General features: G+C 38.3%; 1 protein-coding gene across 1 annotated transcript in view; it reads left to right on the forward strand.

The window, feature by feature from the left end:
• Positions 1–24,201, forward strand: part of BMPR1B (bone morphogenetic protein receptor type 1B) — a 234,428-nt gene that overhangs the window by 43,203 nt on the left and 167,024 nt on the right. The window contains exon 2 of the mRNA XM_039551566.1: positions 4,143–4,213. The gene's annotated coding sequence lies outside the window, so the exon portion shown is untranslated. The remainder of the gene's footprint in view (positions 1–4,142; positions 4,214–24,201) is intronic.

Below are 24,201 nucleotides of genomic sequence, written 5' to 3' on the forward strand. Positions count from 1 at the left end.
CAAATATGCCACTAGAAAACTGTAAACTTCAAATTGCTCCAGTCTTAGTGAAAGCAGTATCTTATGTGATTCTGTTGTATGAAATCATGTAGTCTATTAGGAAGGAAGGAATTGATTTATATTCAGATTAATTTTTTTTTTGTCTACTTGTAATTAGATTGATGTGCCTACTCACTGTCTTGTCTGTACTGCAGTTCTAATTTTCCCTGATAAAACTGGTAGGTACAGACAACTGCAAATGCATTGAATTGATTTCTTTCTATCATAATGTTGGGTAATTTGAGAACTGAAGCCGCTGTTGAAAACTGTTGTCCAGAAGAATTATCTGTGTTTCTACAATCAAACCATGTATTTCTGTATGTTATACTCACACATACTACAAAAAAATACTCATGAACTCTTCTGTACATGGTTTTTGGTTTTTTGGGGTTTTTTTTGTGTCTCGTGGAGGCTGCATCAGATGAAATCTTGTATTCCTCATGCTGTAACACTTTTCTGTAATCTGTCTCCATTAGAAACTTTCTGATGGCACCTATTAATTTTCTCCATAGATTTTAAATACTATTGATGCTGAGTAATGTATTTAATTAGCCCCAAACTTTCTGTGTAATCATTCCAATCTGTGCTTCTCTCTCAGCTTTTGCCTGTAAGGTTGACAAATGGCAGGAGGGGGAAAGGGCACTTTCCTGTTAGTGGCTGTGGAGCCTTTGGTCCTTGGGTTGTGAGAGCAGTTGCTCCTTCTGAAAGAGCTGTGAAAGAACAATGAAAATACTATTTAGCTTCATTTAAGAAGTCAAAACAAATATAAGTTGTAGCAAAAAGCTTCCTTATCTTATGAAACAGGACATTTTTATGGTTCCTTTAGTGTTTCCCGTATTTTTATTTTAGTATTATCAGCTTATTTGTGAAATCCCGGATTGTATTGGTCAGAGTTAAGTTCAACTTTGTCTCTATTTGTGCAGGGTTGAAGAAGAAAGATAAATCAGCTTAAAATTATACAAGTGTTTTCTATGCAGTTTAGTTCAATGCTAATTGAATCCTCTTCACATTTTTATGGGCATTGACATCTTTGACTCTTGTATTGGTTATACACCAATTCCGAAGTCAGGCACATTAATGTCAAAATGCAGCTGTATTGGTCTGGTAAAGGACAGTGTAAACTGTACAGCTTAATTTTTTAGGGTTTTTTTGTTGTTGTTGTTTTTTTTGGGCTTTTTTACTCAGTCTTGTCTTTCCTGTGTTTCTGAGAATAAAATGAAGCAAGGTGTTTATATTTTTAACCCAGCCCACAGAAGTAACATATGGTCAAATGCCAGCTGAACCATTTGTTTGTTAGGCAGCTCCTCTGGGTCACAATTAGAAAAAATTAAGTCAGTTAAGGGAAAGAGTGGGAAACACTCTCAAATAGGACAACATGCTTTTTGGAAGCTGGGAGCTTACATGCAGTATTATGCATAAAGCAGAGAGACCAGTCTTGTCAGTCTATAGCGAAATATATCACCATTTGTGTATTTAGCATAAGCTTAGCATGGAAAAATTCCTCCTTTAAGGAATCCTTTAAAAATAAGAGAGTGAAATCATATGCTTGAAGGCTGTAAATGGAAATTGTTTTAAGCAGGAGAGGCTGTGCTGTGATTACCGGGGACATCCACTTGTGGAGTGCACCTACTTGAAACCAATCCCTGGTGTCTGTGGGATGGAGTTGAGAAAAAGAGTAAAAAGGACTAGGAAAATGGTTTCCAGAGATTTTAGAAAACAGGAAAATCATGTGAAAATATCCCTATGATGGTTTTGACTGTTGCTGAGCATGGCAAAATTGAGGAGGATATTTTTGTCCCTTTGTGGGAGCTGAAGGGAAGAAGCTGTCATTCTTTACTGCCAACCATCCTGTTTAAACTCCTTCAGAAAAAAGATCATGGAAATTTAACTGCTTGCATGAATTGTAAGCTCCCAATCAGGTCCTCATCCCTCTCTTAACTGTGTAGGAGGACACAGTCAAACAGATATGAATGACTTCAGATTGGACATGAGAAAAAAGGCTGTTCACTGACAGGGCTGTCAGTCCCTGGCAGAGGCTGGATGCGAGGAGAATGCTGTGGCAACTCCAGAGCTGTGTGAATGCTCAGAACAGGCCAGGAGAGTTTGCTCATGGAGGTTTACTAATTTGGGAAAGTTTTTGATGCTGGTGAAAGCTGTTCTGTTAAATGTGAGCTGTTAAAATAGTTTGGTGATGGAATACTGATACAGAGGTGATTGTGAAAAGAAATTGTTACACCAAACCTTTTCTACCTGTAACTTTGTATAAACACCAGACAAACCTCTAGGATGTATAAGCACAATTTAAGGGAGTATTTCAGAACAGATGACCTTATGTGCACAAATTAATGCACGTGAAAAAGCAGAATCCCTCATATTTGTGCCCTTTTAAAAACATTCATAAATGAAAAAGGAAGCTTTCAAAGTCTCTCCAGTGAATCTTAGGGAGTAAAGGCAGTAATTTTTCTGAGTTCTAATGTGTGTTGTATATTACAGATGCATGAAAGCTTCCAAGATATCAAAGTTAGAGGTATTTTTGGGGTCACAGACTCACCATTAGCAGCTGGTCTCTCTTAATTAGAAGCAAAACCAAAAGATCACAACTCACTTGAGCAGGCTTTTTTGTACATGACTCTTCACAGAATACAAACAAAAGTAATGGAGATTTTCTTTTATTCAGTAAAAAGGGAAGTGTTAATGTATACTGTGAATTAACGATGTCATTACGAGCTAGTTGCATATTTAAAATGTAGCATCTGATTAGTGCCTCTTAATTACCTGGGTATTTTCTTTAATAACGAACATTAATTTTTCTTTTCAAACATCAGGTTATTGAAATTCCAGAATGACAAACCTGCTGTAGGAACAGGGACAGCTACTTGAATTGGCCCATTATCAGCAAGTCAGTTGTATTTATGCCCTTGTAAAATTTCTAGGTGTTCTTGCACTGTGAAGGAAATGATAAGTATTTGGCCACTGTTTGGGAGAGGAACGAGCTTGAACCATTCTGTAACTCTTGAATTGGTGTTGATATATGTAAAACTACTTCAGATAAGATAAGCAGTGACATTTATGGTTGGACTCGATGATCTTAAAGGTCTTTTACCAACCTAAATGATTCTATGATTGTAAAGATTTTGGGAAGCTGTCTAAATGAATAATTTCTGCTTCATATTCTAGTGTAATAATGGAGTAGTTAATTAAAGAGCAAATACAATAAGGCTCTGGTCCTCCTTTTCTCCTTCCCCCTCTGCTCTTGTGCCTTTCGTTCAACACATGAAATTTCTTTTCCTTGCAACACAAGCTTTAATATGCTCATTCTTCAGCAGCCTTTATCATCGTCCTTCTGCAGCTGTTGTTCTATCTTCTTTTGCTTCTAGCCTCTGTGATTAATTTTCCAGCCTTGTCTTCAGTCCTCTGTGGCTGACTGAAGCTGTGCTTGCTTAGGACTTCTAATGCTTTTATGGTTATACTGATATATATACATTTATATCTATTTATATTTATTTATATATATATATATATAAATGAATCTCAATTTTTCTGCTGCTTATGAGACTGTTGCTCTTACCCTAAGACTTCTAACTTCTGTTGCTGTAAAAAATCCCATCCTCCTTCCATGGAAGGGCTTGAGTTTGTGCATTTGTTACAACAAAGAGGAGTGATGATCCTCATTTTAGAGGATATGTAAATTATTAGGGGATCCAGAATTATTTTTAGTCATGTGTATCATGTAATCTCATTCTTCTGGGACCTCTGTTAAGATGAAAAGAAAACTATGGTCAAAGATTGTGTCATGGGTTGCAATATTGCTATTTTATCTTGGAAGTGGACCTTATACACAGAAGTGTAATTTTCCTCATAAACCAGTGTTGTTGAATATTTTGCTATCAGTGGGCTGCAGTTCATAAGAGCGTTTGCATGTTACTTCTTGAAATAAGGTAGTTAATATATAACTAATGTGCCATCAGTGGGTGTTTTTCCAGATAGCATTATATTTTTGCCTGAGTATCATACAAGAATTGGAAGGTCTGTATTATTTTGTAATGATTTAAACCTTCTTTCAGAATATCACTAATCAGTAAAAAAATGTTCTTTGCCTGCAGGGTGGAGTTCATTTCTTTTGTTCCTGAGAGCTGAATAGGAGAAAGGGACATTTCAACTTCTCTTGATAAAGGTAAGACAGCATCTGTTGATAAGGATAAGACACTGTTCATTATTATGAGCTCATAGAAAGTTTGTCAATGGAGGGTTTGTTTATTTTGGGCTATTTTTCTCCACTTCTGTGCTTTGTAGTAAGTGCAATATGTGATAATGTAACTTGTATTGGGAATGGAATGTGTTAACTCTACTGCAGGTATCAGTAAAGGGTCTGAAGATAAGCAGGTACCTGTAGATCAGCATGACAAAGTGGATAGCAATTTGTTCTGCTGCTGGTACTTGTGGTATTTTCCATGTGCCATTGAAGTGGCCTGCCTAAGTTCATTCCATCATGCTTCCACAAACTAAGCAAGGGCTCTTAAAACCAGTAGAGTTTTCTCCATGTTGCTTGTCAAAGAAATGTATAGGCTTGCCTGCTGCTACCTTCACTGCTCTGTATTGTCACATGAGAGTGCAGAGGTTGATGTGAAGAGAGAAGGACCTTGAGATCTATTTTAATTGAGAGAACACCTTCAAATTAAGCAGCAAATACCTATCCTAACAGTGCTTGTCAGAAATAGGAGACAGAGAAGGGGATAAAACTCTGGAAGTCTTCTGAGAGACATGCCATCCTCAATGACTCTTCCTTCATGTTGTGCTAAAAGGTCTAACTTTTTATAGATTTGTGTGTTGAATTAAAGCTTGCAAGAAACATTTAGACGTAGAGCATGCGGCTTAGTGTTGAACTCTTAAATTCCAGTTTTTGATGCAGAAATCTACACAGCACTGTCTTTCCTCATTTCCATTTGGCAAATTTTGAAAAGTGGGGTTAGGTTTGATGTGACAGCTGCTAATCGTGGGGTTGGTCTGGTTTAACAGTGACCACACGTGCAGCAGATTGACCATCCATGTGCCCTTCATGCAATGCAGGTAGGGAGCATAAGCGTGGTTCAGTTTCTGTTCAGAGGGGCTGGAATTAATACACAGTCATTTCTAATTTGTCCTGTGACAGAGGCTGCAGTCTCCCAATGAAGGTGGTAATGTGTCTTAACCAAGCCAGTCACTGCCTATTCTGTGTCTGCATCTGCAGATCCATTTTTGACTTGTTCAGCATTGCATTTGACAGGATGGTATAATGAAGGCTCCAGTTGTATGTTGATGTTTAGACTATCAAGAACAGCACAGCATAAGTCTACTTCTTGAAAGCTGAATAGTTTGGAAAAGAGGAAAAGACAACTCTAACAAAGCTGAAGAGAAATCAGAAGATTGACCAAAAATCAGTTTTGTGTGTGTGTGCTGATGTAGCTGATTTTGAGGTTTTCTCTGTAAGCATTACACAACTTTCTTGATCAGTAGTTCAAGGCAGCACTATCATGCCACTATGTATGGATGCAGTTTTTATGAATTTACAAGTGCTTACTGTACTATATATAATCTACTACTGTAGGGGATGAGAAAGCTTTAATCACCTTCATATCCTTATGATTGTATGGATATATAGACTTTAGGAGTTACGTTGCCTTCTTGCTTAGCAAAACACAGCTAAAATATTTTTGGTATAAAAATGTTCTTTCAAAGTTTTTGGTTTCGGAATTCAGGCTTTAGCTTTAATCTCTTATCCAATGATAAAAAAAAATGCCTTTGAGTTCTGTAAAATCCTTCTAATGTACCCTGGTGCTCCTGTCCTCCCTCCCTCTTGCAACTTGTGAATCCATTGCCCATCATTTCAATCACATTTTGTGATTTTTAAATATACTTGGCATGTATAATCTCAAAGGTTAAACTTGTTGGAAGAATTCTCAATCCATCATGAAAGGAGAAAGAAATTGTCCTGCTGAAGTGATATATTTAGCGAAGGACTTGTGGACTCCTAGTGAAGGAATGTGTTATGTTGCTAAAGATGCAGGGTGAAAAATTGCTATGCTAACATACATGAAAATGTATTAATAATAATTTACTGATAAATTAATATGGCCTGAGCTTAATCTCATTCTGGCAAAACCCATGTTGAAGGAAATGAGAATTTACTGTGTTAGGATCTAATTGAGTATAGTTTCTTTTTTCCTTTCTTTTTTTTTACCCACCCTTCTTTCCTGCACTGGAGAACTCATGTAAAGTAATAAATAAATTTTAAAAATAAAATAAACTTAAATATTTAAGAGTACCTACAGTGTTAACTTGCTGGTTACAGTCAAATACTTTTCTTCCCATCCTTGTGAGAATCGGTTGGCTGTAAAAAGCACAGTTCTCTGGTGAAACAGTGTACTCTTGTATTTTCTGAACCTTGAGCAGAAGTTATTCCTTCTTAGAGGTTGCTCCATGCTTCTTGTTCTTCCCATGGTTGCACAAACAAAACAGCAGCACATTGCCTACTTTTTGTTACTTTGTGGGAGTGGAAGAGCTCAGAGTTCGCACTTAAATTTACCAGTATCCAGCAGGATTTAAGGATTGCATTTAACGACACAAATTCCCAAACATAATCGGCGGCAGATTCAGTTTCTGCCTGTGTGAATTGGTGATCGTGGGTAACTATGGGAGGAACTTGAGCTATACAGGCAGGCTCAGCTAACAGTGCCACTGAAAGTTAGTTGTAGCTGTAAAGCTCTCATTCTTCCCCATATCATAATAACTACTTCAGCTTAAATACTTCTGCAGTGGCTGCAGGCTTCATGAAGAAAAATGTTAGCTGTTCCCTGCCCCTACCTGCAGTCTGCTCCAAAAGCGATGCCCTTAAGTATTAATTTTGCTTTATTTTTAACATGATATGCATCTGTATTATACACAGAAAGTTTAGGTCTGTAAATTGGGTGTGAGTGTAGGATGAATATTTAGAAAACGTGCTTAAAAACATGCCAGTGGGCTGCCAGCTCAGGCTGGGAAAACTCAGGTCTTTGGGAGTGGAAGGCCAGACACTTCCCTTCAACTTTTCCTACATCTTCTCTCCCAGTTATGATGAGCAGTGTAATTTTTTTTTTCACCACAACATAGTTCAAGTTCAAGCCAACAGTCCTCCCTATGTGTTTCTTAATTCTTTCTTCCTTGACCCTTAAATCAAGAACCCCTTGGGGCAGCAGCACTCTTCATACTTGTCTGGTTTATGATCAAGCACGTGTGTGTTCTGGTAAGTCTTCTCCCTGAACAGAGAGCTGCATCAGAAAGCAAATGCTGTCCCCAGAAATAATATTTGCCTCAAAGGAGCTTGACCTGCTTTGTGATGTTTTTGGAAACAAAAAGCAGGAATAAGCGTTACATTGTAAACGAAGCGAGGAAAATAGGGTTGCTGTTTTCCTAAAATAAGAACAGAGCTTTAATCCTGCTGAAATGTTTGGTTTTCTGGAGAAGGTTAACTTTCCAGGAAGTTGGATGTTGTCTTGACTTGTTTATTTTGGATATTTCCACTAATTGATTGTAATCTAATTATCCACATACAAAGCCAGGCCTCTGAAGCAGCCAGTAACTACAGCTGGAAAGATTTATTGTTACTCTTCCATCGAAGGAGAATTGAGTGGTATTTATGTTTTCAGTAGTGTATAAATCTGGAAGTGGAGTCAGAGCCAGTGAAGTGTGTGATATTTTGTGTCTGGGAACTATCTTTCAGTAACTGTTCTCGTGACTCAGTTTATAGGTGCATGTTATAATTTTGAACAAACATCAACAGGGCAAGGCTGATTTGTGTAGAAAATTTTGCAAGGCGACATTTTGTTACCTTTCCTGTTTCATATTCTAACAAAATGGTCTGTTCTAGATTACTGGTAAGCTGTTTTCAGCTTGGGAAGGTGACTACTCTAAAACATTAATACTCAGGAATGTACCTCTTTCTCCTCACATAGTGGCTTATTTTCTTTTGTATCTAAAAGGTGATCAGTACAGAGGAGGGAGGTTGGGGGAGGAGTGGATGTTGCTGAATGGAGTGGAACGAGTTACTCATTTTTCAGAATAGCCAGAAGGTAAACTTGAGTGCACTTGAAAAACCACGCTGGTAAAATATCCCATGTGTAGTTCAGGCTGTTAAATACAATGTTTGCTATTGACTTTTTTATTGGGTTAGGGAAAGAATCAACCCCTGAGAATGCACTGGGAAAAATGTGCTGTGGAAGATGTTGAGAAGTGGCAGTGTAGGCTGTAGTGCTTTTCACCCTGCACAGCCACCTAAATGTGTGTGGTATGTCTGCTCTACATATAGAATATACACAAATATGGATATGTCCAATAGACACATATATAAATATTTGCTAAATAAATACACGTGTGTTCATATATAGGCATATATATGTATATGCACACCCATGTATATGCAGACGTGTATATGTGTAAATACATGCGTGTATAATAAGGACGAGTACAGGTATTCTCAAACTGGGGATGTAGCAAGTATCATGGAAGGCAGGAAAATGTGCAGGAAGCTTTCTTTTTTTAGTAGGGGAGGAAAAGGGAGTTGAAGGGATTGATGGTATGATTTACTACCATCACAGGACTGAAGTTTGGGTCAGACTGGGAGTGGGATTCTGTTGAGATATATATTTATATTGCAGAGTGAGAAGAGGTAGAAAAAAAACTATTAAAAAGTCTCTAATATAGAGGAAGGAGAATTCACAGTGCTTAAGAAATGTGGAACACGTCTGAGACCACAGACTACTCATGGAAAGCTTGCTGGTTAAAGTATTAGGTATATGACGTGATAAAAAAAAGACTTGTTCAGGTATTTATGAAAAGATGAATATAAGGTAAAACAGGTTGTGTTGGCAAGGCCACGGTAATGTAACCTTTGCAGCCTTGAGGAATGAAAAGCAGGATGTAAACACAGAAACTAAACCCACCTTATCTTGGTACAGAAAGTACGATTTGCGTCTCCCCTGGCCTTGGATAAGCAGGCAAACTGTGGGATGCCTAACAGAAGTTGTTCTAGCCACTGATAGTGAAAATAAATCTATGTCATTAAATGAAATGAATAATTTTCATCACAAATGTACATCTTGTGGATTCATGGAGCTGTAAATCTGCTGTTGAAAAGGTGTTGTGTGGCAAGTCCAGAGTAAAAGAGGAGGAAGCTGAATAAGATTTTATTTTGCCAAAATTGCCAGTTGCTGACTGAGACTATTTCAAGTGAATCCTGGCATATTAGTATGAAAATACTGACTGCGTCAACCAGTGTTTTCTACTAGAATAGCAGAAAACACTTTGGAAATAAGTTGGTTGTTGTAGTTCCCTGGAAATTATTATCTGCTGTTGTGACTACCTAATGCACAAAAGTGTAATGTGTTGTGCCAGGGTAGTACAATAGAAGCATTGTGATAATGTGATCATTTCTCTTCCTGGAAAAACATAATTTAGATCACTGAAATCAGTGGGACTGAGGGACACAGCTAAAATCTATCACGTGTTACTCCCCTGAATAGTGTTAATTGGACCTTAAGTACATTCCTAGGGAATGTGGTTGGAACTGTAGCGCATCTGTCCATCATATTTGGGACACTGAGATATTCAGCAACCAAAGTTCTGTTATCTGTTGTGGATGAACAGCATATTGCAAATTACTGAAACTGTGCGTGGAGATAGTACTTTCTGAAAATCACAGCTCTGTGCCTGGAATTGAATTACTTGTGTTATATATTGCACAGCCTGTTGGCACGCTGAATTAATGTCTCTGGGGTCCTACAAAAGGAATACTTATTTGGAGAATTAGAAGTCAAAACTAAAGGACTAAGCCTGCTGTAGAGATCAGACTGCTGCACTGAGAAAATCAAAGTCCATGTGTGTGATTTAAACTGTGTTTGACATGCCAGGCTTTGGTTTCACCAGGAGACTCACTATGCTATTTGGCTGTGTTTTTAAAACCCGCAAGTGTAAATTAGAACGAGCTAATTTTATAATTATTCCCAACAGACACACAAGTAATTTAGTCTCAAACATGTTTATTTTATAAAGACACAATCATTCAAAAAAGAAGTGCTGAGAAACCACAAGTGGTTTGAGCAATAGAAGCTTAGAGCTTTGGCAAACACGCACATGTTTAAAATGTGGTAGCATTTGTTTAAAAGCCATTGAGTGTTCCGTCTCTTTCTTTGCAGCTTTATGACTGTCCTTAAAGAGTAGTACCAAAGAACTGGGGGGTAGAAGAGTTGTTTTGTTTATGGTGGTATTAGTCATTAATTTAATTTAAATTCCAGGAAAAACCTCCCTTGTTCAGCCTTGAGGAATGAAGAACAAAATCATGATTGTTTCATGTACTGCTAGAGGAGGGACTGATCCTGAGACTGAATAGAGAAGGGGATTTAAAAAAAAAATTTTTTTAATCCTAAAACTCGATGGATTGTTCATTCTGAAGAGACAGGGATACCCCTTCAGTAGCTTAAAGAAGCGACTGCTCGCAGGGTATAAATATGCCATGGGGAAAGGGCACCATATACAAATATGTTAAAGTCCAGATTGTAATGTTAGCCTGTATAAAAGTCCTTTAAAAAGTGGCTAGAAATAGTGAAGTTCTCAGCAGTTAATGAGCAAGCTCACTTACGTCACGACTCTCACCAGGTCTCTGATATTTTTTTTGGTGCAACCCAGGAGGAAAAAAATACTTGACGATGAGAGAAGTGCCCCACAATCTTTGGGCCTTATACAATGCATGATATGATGTTACAATTTTTTAAAAATAGTATGAATAATATCAATACTTTATTTAGGGATGGCAAACTGCTCTCAGACACACTAGACTTCCTGAGAGCAGTAGGCTTTATTGCACTAAGGTCACAAAGACGAGTTAGTCTTTTGGCTTCTTTTACTAGAAAGATTAAATAAACAACTTTAGAATGACTGCAATGTGCTGTCAAAGGTGAGTTGTAGCCTGCTTTGCTTCTTTAAGGTGTTGCTTAAATAAATCTGTATTTGCCACTTTCTAAGCAGTAATTTGTGTTCTGATTTTGACACAAGTATCAACTTTACAGGGGGGAAAGGGAGACATTTTATACAGTACAGATTTAAAGCTTTTACTAAACTTTTGGTAAGATTTTTAAATACAGACTTTTTACATTTCCCATCCTAAATTGTTAGGATCACAAAACTAATCCTTCATCAGGCAATGTATCATGTTTTGGGTTCAGATTGTCTTGCTTCTGCAAGAATTTGCTTAGCTGCATCTGAAGCATAATGCTGCTGGAGTTAATGTATAAGTTTCTACTTTTGGATTTTCAAAAAGTGTTCAAAATTTAGGCACCGATTTTTCAATAAAGGTAATCGGACTTAGGACTATAACTTCTTCTAAGCTTTTAAAATTTCAAGCCCTGTGCAAAGTAGGATGGTATGGTTGGGAAGTCAAAGTGATGCGAATTACAAAAAAAACTGCAGTAAATGGTTCTTTTAGATGCCAGACCTTTCTGGCAATTTCCATAAAATTTCAGTTATTAAGTAGATGTGAGTATTTTGTTAATGAATAAGAAGCTAGAATATTTATTTTAGTCTTTCAGTCTGGAGAAGTCACAGAGATTCAAGGAGCTTTTAGGCTTTATGGAATATCTTAAAATGCAGTTAGAATTTTTCATTGAATTCTAGATAACTTTTTTTAACAGCACATGGTTGTTGATTTCGTTAAATATACCCGACTCATAGCTTCAGTGAAAAATTAGATTTTTAACTTGAGTGAAGAAATATTGCCCTGGTGAGAAGGGATGTTAGTGGCTTGAGGAAAGGAATTGTTATGAGTATTTATGTCAGTTTTCTGCATGAACTCACTTGGCATATCTTCTGCAGTGTTTCAATACTGGTCATCAACTTTCCAGCACAGTCTAAAACTGTAAGTCCAAGCCTTTCTCTGTGGCCAGGGGACAAGGCATTGCTCTCGCTGCTTTCTGCTCTAATAGGTATGCCTTCATATTTACATTTCCCATCAGAAAATGTGTGTTTTCAATTGTTGAGTGCAGGTTTGAAGATTTGCCTCCAAAGCTGGGAAACTCTGTGCAGCAAGGGGTTACATGTGGTGCATCCTCATCTACATCCAGCCAGCAGAAAAGGCACTGACTGATGGCACTGGGTGGTTGAGCACCACTGGTTGCATTCTCCCTTAGTATGTTACTGTTTGGTTTTTCTGTTAGTTTACATAGTTGTGTGCTAGAAATGTGTTTTTGTAGTTTTAGTCATTAAAAAGTTCTGTCTTTCAGTTTTTGCAGCAGTATGCATGACACACTGCTCTTCTGCAAAGTTTTTAATGTAAATGCACTATTTTGACACTTCCATCTAACAAACATTTTCTTTTTATACCCAGACATCAAAATCCTCAAATGCCTTCATCTTCAAACTGATATTTGATTTTAAATAGTTACTGAAGTTGAGTACTTCTATGTTTGCCTTCTCCGATTTTTAGTGCTGAAATATTTTATTTGCATATTTAATTTTCTGTACATTATTTGCAGCATGTTTTCCTATTTAATTTTGATTTCCTTTTTTTATGCCTCTAAGTCGTGTTGCAATTTTTGAGGTTGGATGTTGGGCATCTCTTTTGGGAATATCGGTTTAGAGAATGGGAATGAATGTTCAATATGGTCTTTGTATCCCTTTGTTATGAAAAGCAGATGTAATGGGTGATTCCTACTTTTTTACTTTAATGGCTTTCAGCTGCATTTAGCTGGTTACATTTGTTATAAATATCATTCACCAGAAGAAAAAAGCTAAGCAATTAATATTGCAAAACTGCAACAACAGAAAGTGTCACTTATTTTCTCAAAGTTGAAAGAAACCGATTTCAGCCTCAAGGTTTCTGCAGCAATGTTATTTTTTATTTTGAAGTATACATATCTAAAACACCAACAAACATGTGAAACCTTTGAATACTGTTATTCCACATACACCTCTGGCATTTATATGCATGTGAAGAATTGCACTGAACGCTAGTGCTACAAAAGAAAAGAAAGGACCTTAGCGATGTGGCACTATGTGGAAAGAGCCTCGGGGCAGTAAGCAGACATTCCTTTTTTTTGTTTCGTACAGATGTGAATTGTAGGAATTCCACTTGCCTTTTTTGCATGCCTTTTTTGCATCCTTTTGTGCTTTTAAAACATTTTCACAGATCTAAATATTGTCAGTGAGGCTTTGCATATAAAGGGAACCCCTTTTATGAGGGTCACAGTACTGACTTGAAAAAAAGAAATTTTTTGATGCTTGAAAGCAAAATAAGTAAATAAAAACACCAGGTGGACCTGGTGTTTTTATGTCCTGGTGGACATTTTCTAGCTCTGGGCATATAAATATATATATATGCACACACACTGTGGGAGTTTTTGAAAGAATGCAAAGAAAAAGAGATGGCAGATATGGAGATTTAAGAAAATTTTTGTATAACTCCGTGGATTGTGAAATTACATTTTAGTTTTAAATGCTTATATTCTGCAGATAAAGTTTAAAAAAATCCTCTGACATCCAGAAAGTTTAATTTAGAGGTGCTTTTTTTCCTAGTTCCATTTAATTATGTTTATAGGTATCAAATTAATATAAAGTTCAGCAGTGAAAACCAAATTCACAGTAAAGTCCTTCCATCTGAATGTACACTTGAAGAACTTTATACCCAGTTTTCCTCCATTAGCGTACGTGTAGTTAAAAGCTACAATTAAAATGTCATCTGAGATAGGTGAGCAATGGATTTGTTTCAGACTGATCTGAGTCCAGCAGATTAAAAAAAGAAAGAGAAAAAAGGATCTTACAATACTTCAAACATGATGCCTGCTCCTTGTTGGCTTCCAAAATTACCCTTGAAGACCTCATTTAAAATGATGGAGATTTACAGCATTTATGTGCATAGTCAGCGAAGGGAGATGAAAATGTAACTGCAAGCAGTCATCAAAAACTCAGTCTTTCAGTTAGTTTCAATTAAGAAAAAACAGTTTATTGTTAAGTGACATGGTAAAGTTGGAAGGATTTTGTCAAGTCTAAGTTAGAGCTGAATCAGCTGCAGGTAGGAGATAAAAGGCCCAATCCATACCCCACTGAAGTGAATTGAAAGCTTCCCAACAGATCTAAGACTTCAAAATTTGCCAGAAGATTTTGATTGTGTGTGATAAGGTTTTATTTTTTAAAATTTCAATAGCTAGAAACATTTCAGTAGTTAAAAACATTATTCATTTACATATGTTTAAATAAGAAAAAATATGTCGTGGAAGTCACTGTGTTGATCCCAGATACTGGTGCCTGAGTCCTGGGAGTTTTGGAGAGTCCTGCTTGTGAGGCTGTGCTCATCAATACTTGTCACTACATCTGCGCCCTGCAGCCCAGCCAAGCCCTGTGGATTTGAACCAGATCATATGTGAGAACTTGCTCATGTATTTGTCAGCCTGGCAGAGCACACAATGATGTATTTATAGCTGCCTTGTACCAGCTGCAGGAAGAAGGATGATACCTGATCTGGCATAAAATCTACCAAGATAAATTTACTTTAAAAAAAAATTTAAAAATTTATTTATGTCAGCAGAATGATTTGATACCTGTTCAGTGTTTGCTTTTCTTCTTTTGTCATGAGCTTTCACTGCTTTTTTAGGTACTGAGCATCCAGAAGCTGCAGTTACCATCTCACTGAACCACATACTACAATTATTAATACTGCATATTAATCATTTAATAATATTAAATATTTGATCTGTACTGAAGTAAATTGGCTGTTTTCTGAAAGCTAGTAGTTGCCAGGGTATAATTTCTGGAGATTTTTTTTCCCCTCTTACTGAGGGAGAATTTTCTATGACAGGATGTTTTCTCCTCTCCCTACCCCCAATCTGCCCTCCCACACAAAACTCGTGGTTTTCCTTGCTGTGATGTAAACATTTTTCATAAGGAGGATTCACACTATTGAGATAGAATTATGTAATAGGAATTTATTCAGGCATGATATTTCTCCATTTTATTAGCATAACTGATAAAAACGGATGGTTTTATCAGCCATGGTGAGCCTGACTTGGGAATATGAGCAAAGTGAATGACAGAAATGCCATAAGACTTGCTACTGGACAGGGAATCATGGCCTTACTAGACTAAATGCTTGTGGAACTGCACCATCAGAGCAGATGATGATGCACTAGTATTTCACATGGGGAAAATCTTATCAACAAAGGTTAAAAGTTGTCTCCTTCTAGGTATTTGTTAATATTTGCAAAGTTTGATCAACACGTGGGCTTTTGGTAGACATGAAGCTGTTAAAAGTTGGTTAAAGAGGAATGCACGATAATAGAAACGTACAGTTCAGTTCCAAGAAATGGGATGATCACCTGGGAAATATGTTGGGAAAGGTAATTTGGGGGGGGGGGGGAAGAAAATTGTGAGAGGAGATTGTTTCAATTGCAATGCATGTGGACACATGCGGGTCTTCCACGTATAATCCCATTACAGTCTGGGATAAAGTGAATAGAAAAGCCTATGCAGATTTCTGTAAGTGATCCCTGCAACACGACATGTGGGATGTGAAGAGCTCTGGTGAATGCCAGTTGGGTTTTTCTGGGTTAAAGAAGAAATGACATTTTCACTTCTTGATTTTATAACACACTATCTACTCTGTTTATGTCAATAAATACAGTGAAAATAATCTGTCAGGAGCTAACGTTTGCATGCAGCTGCAGAAGTGTCAGGAATTTCAGGATACCATCTTGTTTCGCCTCTCAGCTTGCAGCTCTGACTCAGGTAACACATCACTTACATGTACAAATTTGGCAGCACCCAACAGCCACTGGTGACAATTTTCATCAAAGAAATACAGTGCAGATTTAAAACAATTTATAGAGCATATTTGTGTTGTGGGGGCATTTCAGTCATGTAGTAATTGCCCAAGAAGGGTTTTGCACAACTGCTTTCTTACAGTTTTACTGACTGCTGTCCATAAGCAGGAGTTGGGTTACTGGAGAGGTGCTTGCAGGGTCTGTTGACAGTATGGCCACAAGTAGGCAATAGCAGTGCTCAGGCAGGAGAATTTGATGAATAAGATAAACCCCTTATAAACTAACAAGTATATCCCTTGGCTGTATGAAAGAAGATGACGGCGTTAAGGTCACGTTAAAGCCCTGAATTGTTTAGGAAAGCTTATGTCTTCCAGCTGGGCAACATCACACAGACAGTTCAGAATACACCAAAGTTTTGGCTTAACAGAAACACAGAAAGTCAACTTAGGTAATTTTATCTGCTGTGTTCCCTTGGGCCAGGGCTTTGGAAAGGAGAGTAAGATGTGTCATTAGTCATCGTTGCCTCTTGTGAGCTATTAATTTATTATGCTCTTTTATGTCTGCATGTATTTTTGTAAATAGTGCTTAGATTAAAGTCAAGTGTATGTATTTGTAAAAAAACAGATGGATTGGACTTTCTTTTTCCTCTGAGTAGGGCTGGTACCATTTGTACTCACGTTAAACATCTACACTTATCTGCTGTCTGTGAAAGGTTTGGTAAACTTAGAAGCAAGACTAATGGTTGGTGAGAAGAGCAAGTTGCTGAAACTCCGATTCCAGTTTTTCTCACTTTTATTAACAAAGTAACAGCCCATGTGTGCTGGACAACTTTAGAAACTTGGTAGAACTTCATATACCCACCTCTGTACTTGCAAAGGGATTTTGGGGATGCTTAAGTGCTCCTCCGTCCCAGGGCTGTGTGTACACAGTCATGAAAGGGTCGTGAGAGAGTTTTTTAAGAACTCCTGAAGGATCTTTCAAGGTAAAGTGTAAATTTGGCATTGTTGTTTTATTAAATAATCTTTCAGCTATTCCAGCTTTTGATCCTGTTACAGCAGTGCTTTGTGTTGAAGTAAATAGGAACCTTGGAAACGCGGTGTGATGCTGCACAATTAGGTTCTCCAAAATCCATGAGTGAAACTGTGCCCTCACTGGAGGGAACGGAGCTGGGATGCCACGCACAGGCACTGGTGAGAAGGTGAACTCAGCTCTTACAAATGACATTAAGCACAAGCTACATAATCGTTAAAGTCTCAGGCAAGTTTGACTTGTCTTTAGATGAATCAAATACATTCTGTGGCTGATACAGTTTGACAATGGGTATTTTCTGACTTCATTATGCCATAGGCAGTTGCTGTACTATTTTTAGAGTATTGGATTCAGTAAAAAATTAATTAAGAAGAAAAAGAACTGTGAGGAGATCTTACTATGGATTTTGGTGTTCAGCAGCTCCAGGCAAGCAAGGCAATGGCATAAAATTAGGATGCATGTTTAGTTTAGTGTTTTGGCAAGGTAAAAGGTAGGTTAACAGGGAAAAGATAGGATTAGATAAACACCTGGTATAATTTCTCCTTTAGTTGCTCATTAGGTTTTGCCATTGGGTATAAGTTAGCTGTGGCATGACTTTATGCTTTATGTTAAAAGCGGATGTTGTAATTTGTATTCAGGCTTTGGAGCGAACAAACTTCTGGCAAAGGGAGAGTTCTCTGGAGGGGATGGATCCTGAAAGGAGGGACCTCAGGAGAAATCAGACCTGCGGAAAACCTGGCCTGTTACTCCAGCATGACCTTTTCCATGCTGTGTCTTGGTTCCTGACTGTAACCATTGAGGTGCAGCTTTTTTTGGAGCTTACTTTATGCCCTTTAAATGTCATTTTGTCCATCTTTTGCCTGTCAGAAGTGTACAATGGAGGCTTTGCAGCTCAGCAGGGTCCCACTTATTGCTGTGGTGGTTCCTTAAGCAGAAGGACAAGAGTTCCTGAGAAAGAAATGAAGCTTTGAGAAAGTGTCCCTGGAGATGAAAGGAAGGTGGGAACACAGGCAGGGGTGTTTTGGCACTGCTGGAAGTTGCCATATGGGTTACCTGAGTCAAACTATGTACTGGTGTAACAGTTTTGGTGCCCTTCTATGAAAGATGAGTTAATTCTGAGTTAACAGAGGTTTTTTCACCCTTTCATAGCTAAAAGAAAAGCTCATTTCAGGCCTAGTTGTAACATTGCTATTAAGCATGATGCAGCTTCTTTATCCAGGACTCTGCTTTCTTCTGAGTGGGTTTTTGGGTAAGTGAATTATCCCACTGTTGCCAGCAAGCTTGTTCCACGGCGCAATGAAGAGAGGAACGCAGTATGTGTACAATGGAGATAACTGTTTCCCCACTTATACTCCCTGTGGCATGCCTGCTTCCATGGTGTTTCTCCCAGCTCCCTCTTTGTCGTTGTAGCTGGCTGAATGTTGGAAATGTGAGGGTTTTCCATTTGTATTGTCCATGAACAGATGTCCCAGTTGCCAGTGGTTGCTCTTGCTGCTGTTCTGTTCTTCTCAGGTGCCTCTCAGAGAGCATTCCCAGCTGAGAGCCAGCCTTATGTGCTGCTGTGAGGGTAGTGCTCCAAAGCTGGAGAAACCTGAGAAGGAGACACAGTCTTCCTACAAGTAACAGATGGTTACTGTTTTAAATACAGGCAAGGGAAAAGGAAAAAAAAAAAGATTCCTATCAAGCATGCAGTGCTGGGAGAGAAGGGAGGGTTTTCCTGAGAGGGGAAGGTGTGTGTCTGTGTTGTCTGAAGGGAAAAGAGGTGAAAAGAGAGATGAAAAAGAGAAAAATGGTTTGGAGCTTTTTCATATCCTACTTAATCACAGTCATATGTCAGGCTGTTTGAGAAGAGGAGGGAGGGGATGGCTTGTTGAAAAGTGTAGCGTGCTGGAATTCTGCGAGTGAGTTGTGTGGTGAGTCCTGTGGCTTACTGCTGCCCTGATGAATAGAGCCTTTCCAGAGCTGCCAAGCCCGAAGCAAATGTGGTCAGGGATTTATTATGAAATGTACCAAACCTTGGCATGGGGCTAATTGCATATAACAAGAAGCGTGCTGGAAACTCAGACCTGAAAGGTGACAAATGCAGAAAGTATTCTATATCTGACGCTGCTGAAAGAGGTTTTGTGCAAGGGAATGTCTATATGTCTGTGCTTTTTGCTAATGAGCTCCCAAACATGGCTGCATGTTTTTGTGTTATTAGTTTGGTTAACATAGATGTAGATTTCTTGTTTTGGTTATTTCTTTCACAGCCATCAAAGAAAGAATAATTGCTACATGGCTGTAATAGCTGAAGTTCTCAAAGCAAGTGCCTGGGTGCTGTCTACAAAGTATCTGATGCACACATCAAAAGAATAGAGTAGAAAGGTATGAGCTTGGACACTAACAAAATACTGAAGCTTAGAGTTTGAAGCTTGCTTATCAAAGTTTCAAGAGACAACCAAAAATAAACTGTCGGCCTTGAAGGGAGTGCTCTGTTCAGTATTCTCAGTGGTCAAGTAACAAATTTGTACAGCAAGACTGGAGCCTCTTCAAGTTTGAAAGTTTTAGACCTGCTGAATCTGTGTCCTTGTATGTGCAATGTTCGTTATCATATTATACAGCATAGACCTGCACCACAGTGGCATTTAATCCAATAAAAAGCTTCTTGCTTCCTTTCAGTGCTTCTTCCTGTTCTTCATGTATATCCATAGCTGCACTTTGAAATCTTGTATTGGTCTTTAACATCAGACATAGTTAACCTTTTTCTGTGGCCATGCTGAGACAGAGACTACTGCTTCTGTCTTTGAAAGCCATCACAATGTCCAAATGAGTATAATTAAAAATCAGAGGTACTTCAAGGAAGGGCAGGAGAAGAAAAACTGGGGAAAAAACCCACAAGCAATCAAGGAAACCACAAACAAAAAAACCTGTGGGATGAATTCAGAACTTGATTGACTTGGTGTTAACTGATATGGAAGCTAATCAGTAGTGAAACATGTAAGAAATAGAAACAAATGCTACAAGATTTTATGCTAATACTCTTTTGTCAAATTGTGAAATTTCTTGACAATTTTTTTTGTGTGTGTGTGTTTTTAAGGAGAACAGCTTTTAGGTTGATGTTTTAGCCAGAAAACAAACATAAATCCATTCTGTCACTTTTCTTCATAGGACATCTGCTTCTCAGCATTTTAAAAACTTCCTCATCTAATTATAGGGTCTGAAAAAAACATACTATCTCACTTAATTTTCTCCCTGGATGTGCAAGATTTGCTGTACAGTGAGGTCTTAGGGAGAGAAAGACATGCAAAGTACAAGATCCCTTGTATCTTGATCTTGAAGGCTTCTACAGCTTTCATCTCGTTTTCCTGTTATGTTGATGGTCAGGAAAGGAGAGATTTACAAATGTAGCAAAAGAAATCACAAGCAAACAGAAAGTAAGCACCCTGCACACGTTCACCCTTGTTCCAACCAAAGATTTTATATGGAGTATGCAGTCTAAGGAGCTTGGTTCAGTGATTGTGTTAGCCCATACTAACTTACTGTGCAAATACTATACAGGCTTGATATAGGGTGTGCAGAATAAAATGTTATTAAACTGTCCCAATGTAGAGACTTTTTTGAGTACTGGAGGGTTATAAGACCTACCAAATTTTTTATTATTTAAAACATGCAGTAGGTGTCCTGTAACCTAACTTGAGAGGAATAAATCTAACTTTGTTAGATGGCTTTAGCAGCATCACAGAAATGACATTTTCACTCAGCTGTTCTTGAACCATTTCCTGAATCTATGAAGCCCAAATAAGACTTGTTTTCTTTGGCATAGAACACATGCATGTTATATTTTACCTTCATTTTCCATGATAAATATCCAAGCTTTTTATAGAAAGCTAGAAATAGTTTTGATATCGAGATGCTGGTGTAAGCTTTGTAAAGATGCTACCAGTTAGATTTGAACACATAAAAGGTTGTATTTGAAACACATTGAGTAAAACAAAAGGAAGGGAAAGGATCACAGAGTCAGAGAATCTTTAGATATTTCTAGAGGGCTTCATCTTCCAGAGTAGAAGTTGTTGATGGCTACTATCATGCTTCCATCTGTGTGAGTTATAGTAGCTTTTGTACCCATTGCAACTGCTGTCCATTAATAGCCTGATCATCCTTCTGTTGAAGCTTAGCAGGAAATTATGCTGGATTCCAGCAGGGCTGAAGTATGCTGTAAATGAGGGATGGTGATGAAGAAAGAAGAACAAATGCAACCATAAATCATCTTCATTTGCCATAGGCATAATAGTTGCACATCAGACCATAAGTTCTTCTGATCTCTAAAGCGTTCCTTCTTGCTGGCTTTCTAGCAGTTGTTCAGAACAGACATGAGGGGATGCTAAGTTTCTCAGTCCCTCACCTATTTTCCCTAGAAGAACAGTAGAAATGGGATATCCAGTGGGATATGAACTGATTTTGAAATAAATTTTTAACTAAATGGTAGCCAAGTTCACTCCTCCCTTTCCCTTGCCTTAGCATAAGACTTGCACTTAAGAAGGACTCAAAAAAGCTGAGGTTTTTACTCTGAGGACATTCTCTAATTTTGGAGGCTTCTGCTGAGGAAATTACTTTCCTCCTCAGTTCTTGAATCTAATAAGCACTAAAAAAAGAAGCATATACAAGTAATGCTGTGATCCAAGCCAAAAATAATACTGAGCAAGCATGTTGTCATAGACAAACTATATCAGAAGAGCAGTTAATAAGTTTATAACTTACAGAGAGCATAAAATGTGTGAGATTCTTTTTACATTTCATCCAACAACCTTCCAACAATGTCATGTGACAAATTAACGCCTATCAGGAACATGTAAAGGTGAATGAAAAGACTGTAGTGAAGGTAAAACAGGTATGTGAAGTAGATGGCTCTTGTGTTTGTGCATGAGGCAAAAGTAGGGGATGTTTTATGTCCTAGCACGAGCTCTGTTCCCTCGAAAAGGCTGGAACCATTACATCCCTTCCTGGGATGATACTGTTGCTGCGAGTTCATGGACAATACCAAGTACGTATGTGACAGTTTGCACCCAAACCAGATATACTGGCCCAAAGCTTTTACCACCGACAGGTTAGAAGGAAAGGGTAGTGACTTAGGCAGTTTTGTGTGCAAGAATTCTGGATTTTTGCAGGTATAGCTATTATTATATTGCTTCATATCTTAATAATCTTAAACATTAATTTCAGATGAAAAGTTAATAGCTTTTAAATTAAACAACACAAGATTGTTCCTTGGCTCTATGTTAATAGACTAGAAGTATAAAAATAAACCTACTGTGAAGTTAAAAGCCCTGGAAAGGTGATTTCTGTTACAAATACCTCCTAAAACCATGTTTTAATCTAAGAGCAAATTACCAATGTCATCTGTGTGAATATTTAATATGTTCAGTAATAGACTTACATGTGGGACTGTGGTTAGAGTAGGCCCACAGGCTGGGCTTGGATAGTGGTCAGGAATTGTTTATGTCTGTAGTATCTACATGTAAAATGTGATGCTGATGAGAAATCTTCTAGCTGTGCAGCTGGATCCCAGGCTTCCAGTGAGTTTGACGCGAGCTGCTCAGGGACGAGAGACAGCCAGCTTTCTAAGTACTGCTGGGGAAAGTTGAATAAAAATAGCCTTGCAGATTTCATCTTATTCAACTATGAGGATGGGAAAAAAAGTTTTAAAAAACAAGTGAACAAACCAAAGACCACAATGCCAAACCCCACATGATTGCTGTTCTAGGAAATGAAAAAAGTACATTTGTTTTCTGAAGTTTGGGTTAAAAAATCAGGTGTTTATTTTCATGAGTTTAAATTTCTTTCAAGTGCATTCTCCTAATGATTTCTGCCACTTTAATATTGCATAAAATAGAAAAAGACAAGCTACAAAAGTCAAGGCACATGGAACATGGTGTTTTCCTTTGCTTCTCCCAGACGTAGAGGTGTTGTGCAGTTGTCACCTGAGGGGTCAAGGGCCACATGCAGTGGCCTTAAGACACACGGTGAAATTCCCTTGGGCTTCAGTCAGGCACACAAACAGTGCTTAAAACTGGCTTAAAACTTAAAACTAAAATCAGAATCGTGTGCCTTATTGTTCAGCATGTTGTCATGCATACTTAGAAATGTAAAGTACATTGTTGTAAGTGGTATTTGAAAGAGCTTCTTTGCTCTGTGGGGCATGTGCTGAGTGATGAGCAGAAGCCACAGCAGATCTGGTCAGTTGGCTGAAGTCTTTTTGTGTTGATTAAATCTGCACTTCTAGCTCTCCTGGCTGAGTATGCAGAGTTGTGACAGGGCATGTGGAAACAGGGATTGCTTTGCATTTTCTTATTGTTGATCATTTGTGCTGATGCACTGCCTAGAGCAGCCGTCCAAGGACCTCCTTGCTGGACTGTTTGGGAGTCTTTACAATAAAAAATAAAACCATGGCCCCTGCCCTGAAGAGGTCCTAGGAATCACACTTCTTTGCTCTCTCTCTAGGGCTGTGAGTGGTGTGCAAGTAAGCAACTAACTGCAGACTGCCAGGTTGTACTTCTCTCTGTTTTATGACGAAAAGCTGGGTGAAGTTCAGTGACCTATGTTAGAATCAGATAAATACTGGCTAATTCACTACAAACATAACTTCAGCTAGAAATGGGGGTTGTTGCCTGGTTTTGCCTAGATGCCAAGTGATGCTGTAGCAAAAACTGCCGTGCCAGTAGAGTTGAATTTAGATGCAATTAACCATTTCTGCCTTCCTTCTCCAGCTAGGATAAATAGTTAGGGCTTGAAGCATGTGGCAATGGCAGTTTACAGCCAGATGTTTAACCACTGCTGCTGAGGAGAATGGCAGGTTGTTACCATTGGGGCTGGCTGGAGAGGGGCTCATGGGGGTGGGAAGGAGGCCAGGGGTTAGAAATAACCTGCTGGTGGGGATCATTAGAGCCTTTATGTAAACACGGCTGGAATGAAAACAAGGTGGGTTGTTTTTTTTGTCCTTTGGAGACCTGTATGGCATCCAAGCATAACATTGCAGGCTGAGCTGCATGCTGCCTTTCAGAAAGGCACCACAGTGCAGGAGATCAGGTCCATGAATCTGATTCAGTCCTGGCTTTGTGCACGGTGGCCACTCTCTACATCAGTTGTATTTTTGCACTGGGGCTATAAAGGGTGGAAAAAAAAAAACCAAACCAGAAAAAGGATAGTGATCATGGAGGGGGGGAAATACCTGGTATGATAGCAGTGAACTAGAGTGACAATATTTATTTTTAATTGAAAAGATAGGGCCTTAGGTGTACTGGAAAGTAATAATAAATATACTTAAGGTCATCTGTGCTTTTTG

The sequence above is a fragment of the Corvus cornix genome, chromosome 4, assembly GCF_000738735.6.
Source record: "Corvus cornix cornix isolate S_Up_H32 chromosome 4, ASM73873v5, whole genome shotgun sequence".
In the NCBI taxonomy this organism is placed as follows: Eukaryota; Metazoa; Chordata; class Aves; order Passeriformes; family Corvidae; genus Corvus; species Corvus cornix.